We start from the raw sequence: 4,192 nt of genomic DNA on the forward strand, positions 1-4,192 counted from the left end.
ATAGAAGCAATTACTTTGCATTTAAATATCCCATTTCAGGCAAGTAGGACCCACCATGCAAGAGAGGAACGGGCTCCGGCCCACACATGCCAAGGCAAAAGGCGAGCCGAGCCGAGATGAAGGGAGGAGGTGGTGAGGTGAGGAGAAGAGTGTTGGCCCGGGCGAAGGATTATGTGGACAGGTGCTGTGCAGGAGTTCCTCTCGGCGTGGGCAGCACAGTGGATTCCTGAACCCCTGATTAGCTGCGGGCCGCTGCTCAGAGGGCCATTGCGCGGAGTTACTTTCAAGGTTTGTCACCTCTGGACGTATGTTTAGCAGGGGTTGCGGCGACACAAACTGTCTGCCCCAAAAATTGTTCTTTTGAATTGCGAATGTCACCGAAGATTAACCTTATCAGCTGAGAAACTTAACCTTTGCAGTGCTTTTTTTCCTCGTCTCGAGACAAAGAAGAACAGCGGCAGCTCAGTTACGTTTACCTCTAAGCACAGTGCGGATTGATGAAAATGTCCATGCAATATACCAAGTACATTGGACATTATAAATGTGGACAGTGGGGTATCAAAGCATGGCGAATACCACATGTACAGCACAATATGTTACCCTAGTAGTGCCCCAATAACACACTGTAACCTGCAAATGGGCCTCAGTGGAACACCTGCCAAGGTTTCTGGAAGTTGCTTATGATCTTGATCTGTGATCTAGGATATGATCTGATATGATAGGTTATTTATAACGCGCTTAATGCCCATGCAGCAGTGATCCCAATCATAAAAGTGAAACAGGCAAGCCCAACAGGTATAACTTATTTTCACTCTTTTGGTAGCGCAGTCTGAGGGCAGCCTATACTCTTCAGGAGAGGTGTGAGCTGATACAGTTGCAACACAAAAAACAATAGTACTATGTTCCCAAAATACCTTAGTTCTTGTCTTTCGGATCTCAGCAGAGCCAGGCTTTTCAGCATCAGACCAGAAGCATGGGTGCCTTTGCGCTGGGCTGGGGTCAAGTCGGAGAGCAGCAGCGATGGGCCCCAATGATGTAGTTCTGTTTGGCAGTGGTGCTGGTTTGCGGGGAGAAAACGCTGGGAACAGTAGGCCGTGCCAAGTGGATGGCACTGGAAGACTTGGTGACCTCTGGGCCCGGACAAGGGAATACTTGCCTTTGGCGCTGAGCAGGCTCGGCTGACACAACACGGCATATGGTTACGGCAAATATGTCAAAGCTTCAGCATTGTCATTGAGCAGAACTCTGAGATTCAGGGGTGGTGGAGCGTCGAGGTCCAGGATGATTATGATGGTGTCAAATGGGCCAGCGCTGAGCAGCTCCGCTCAGGAGGGCCATGGGCCCGTGTGGGGCCGACAGGCCAGTGGGCAGACTGCAACAGGCCTGCTCGAGCCATCCTGCTATTTATACAAATCTCGGGCCGAGCAGGGCCTGATGGGAGAAAGGAACTGCGCTACAATCTGCTCTTCTGCTGGGCTCTGCCTGCTGGCGCTTCCCCCTACACGCGGGACAGGCAGCTCTGCAGATGCTAAGAGCTTCCGGGGGTAGGGGGTTGCGGTTGGGGCTGGGTCAGGGCCTGCCTTCTCACCCTCGCTTAGCCGGGCTTCCCAGAACTGACCCAACCCCTGCCCTCTTGCATGCAACTCATACTTAGCTGCCAGGGGAGAATCTGATCTCAAGGGAAGATTTCCCAGGGTGAGGCTTACCCATTGCACATCGGATTTGCTGACACCTGCTATGTTCCCAAATGCGGGATACACGACTGCATTATTTCTTGTAGTGGGGGACTGGGTTCGTGCTCTCCCTCTGATTTATTGGTGAAAGAAAAGGTAAAGTGTGCTCTAGGCCTGCTAGGTTGCATACTTTAAGATTGTGCTCACATTGCGTTTCTTCAATTAGGTTCACCTTTGGGTGATCGCTTTTCCACATTTTATCTGTTGAATTGAACTATGCTTCTTTCATCACCACAGAAGTAATGTGTATTACAGAGATAAGCTGCCTTATTTATTGGGCACACTGCACATGCTCAGGCAGCATCAATCATGCTTTGTACAGGACAATGCTGGCCTGAATTGGGAACAGCCAGCATAGACATGTTGCCACAGGGGCATATTTTGGGTACAACCAGCATGACAATGTGTTACATCAGTGACAGTGCTGTCTTACACTGTGGATACATTGATCATTAAAATGTGTTGTGTTGTAAAATGTTCTTTTCTGCTGTTGGTGACATGGAATTTTCATGTTCCCCTTTAGAACTGATTGTAAAATTATGGCTTTTAGGTCACCTTTACTGCTGTAAAATGCACCATTTCAACCCCATATTTGAAAAACAATTCTTGGGGGGGAGACCCCCCCAACCCTCCCTAGAACCTTGTAGCTCCCTCGCTATGCTCGGTCGCCCCCACTATTTCAGAAAAATATTAACACATAGACACTGAAAGAAACCACAAGCAGCTAACCTTTGATCACTGCCCATGACACCAAAAGCTATCTTTCGGACTGCATGGCTATCACTGCCTGTGATGCTATTGTGTCAAAGGTCACACAATATCTCTTTTTAATATACTGCTTTGGGTGAAGTTGTTGACTTTTGGCTCGCCGGCCCACTGGGTGACAAAAAGTTAATGCTTCGGCCCCACATTCAAAAAGGTTGGACAAGCCTGGTCTAGGGTGTTACAAAAGTGCAACTGTACAGTGTGTGCTGTAGAAGTGTTGCATGCATAGGACATTTGTCTGCTGCAGCAGCCGTGAAACAGAGTGATTCATAAGGGTGTAACTGGAGTGTGTGTGTGTGTGTGTTGTATATATCAATGCATGTAGCCTTGCACCCACTTGAAATAGCTTGCCTGTCTTGTGGACAGTGTCAAGGTTGAATTATGCCCTAATTTTGACTGGCCGTCAGATTATCACGACTAAAAACAATGCTGTGTATGATATCAGCATGATCTATATTGAATGTTGTCAGTCCCATCGGCAGCAGGCTATATTGCTATATTATTCTGGTGATGACATGGTAAGCAGCTGATCAGCGAAGGAGATTGGCACATGCTTTAATTAGCTCTAGCAAGAATTGGATAACATGAGATGTTTCCTATGCCGCAGAGCAGCTTTAACGTTCCTAATGCCGCTGTGGTGACACCATTGGAGAGGGTCAAAATGAGAGCATCAAATACACCTGGGTCTGTTAAGACTTCTTTGACATAGTCCACTGCTTTCTCCCTTCATTGTTCAGCAGTAAAAGAGGCATTGGGTTAAAGTTACAAGAGGATCTCTGTTTTGCAGCCAAACATAGATACGAGAATTCCCTGGACTTTTCACAATTACACTAGATAGTTTGGGGACTTTATTACACAGCCACGTTAGTGGCTGTGTAGTTATGGTTAAGTTGCTAATCCCATGCGGGCAATTGAATCTCCAGACGGAACCCTCCTCACAGACGACTCGGACATTGTTGCAGCATTCGCCGCCTACTATGAGAAACTCTACACTCCACCAACCGAGCACTTGCCTCCCGAACCCACATGCTACCTTGACCGGTTCGAGATCCCGAAGCTCTCTCAGCGCCAAACAGACCTCCTGAACGCCGAAATCACTGTAACTGAGGTACAAGAGGCGCTCGCACAGCTCCAACCTGGGAAGACCCCGGGTCCCCACGGGTTCCCTACAGAAACATGGAAATGCCTCGGCGGTTCACTGCCCGCCCACATGCACCGTATGTTTCTACGCAGCAAGGAGCTGGGGGCACTCCCCCCGGACCTCAGGAAGGCATGCATAGTCGTCATACATAAGCCCGGGAAACCCCCGGAGGAATGTGCCTCCTATCGCCCAATATCCTTGATCAACGGCGAAGCCAAGGTCCTTGCAAGAACACTAGCCAATAGACTGCTACAGGTCATTGAGACCCTGATTCACCCCGACCAATGCGGATTCATGCCCAACAAATCCACCCGCATGAACCTGCGCAGAGTTCAGTTGGCGCTGAGTAGAGCCAAGGAAATATCAGCCCCACTGGCCCTCCTGGCAGTGGACTTTGAAAAAGCATTTGATTCTGTGGACTGGGAGGCCTTGTGGGCAATCATGTCTCGAATGAACCTGGGGCAAACGTTCATATCGTGGGTTAAACTCCTATATGCACACCCAGAGACCACGGTAAGGGTGAACGGCAGGTCTTCTCAATCATTTCCCTTGG

The 4,192-nt window shown here is 49.1% G+C and overlaps 1 non-coding gene across 1 annotated transcript; it reads left to right on the forward strand.

Moving 5' to 3' along the window:
* Nucleotides 1-1,646: 1,646 nt before the first annotated feature.
* On the forward strand, nt 1,647-1,808 carry LOC138568205 (U1 spliceosomal RNA). Its single transcript, XR_011302560.1, has one exon. It is a non-coding gene; the product is annotated as a U1 spliceosomal RNA (small nuclear RNA).
* Nucleotides 1,809-4,192: the final 2,384 nt, after the last annotated feature.

The sequence above is a fragment of the Ambystoma mexicanum genome, chromosome 2p, assembly GCF_040938575.1.
Source record: "Ambystoma mexicanum isolate Mex_15411 chromosome 2p, UKY_AmexF1_1, whole genome shotgun sequence".
NCBI classification, from domain to species: Eukaryota; Metazoa; Chordata; class Amphibia; order Caudata; family Ambystomatidae; genus Ambystoma; species Ambystoma mexicanum.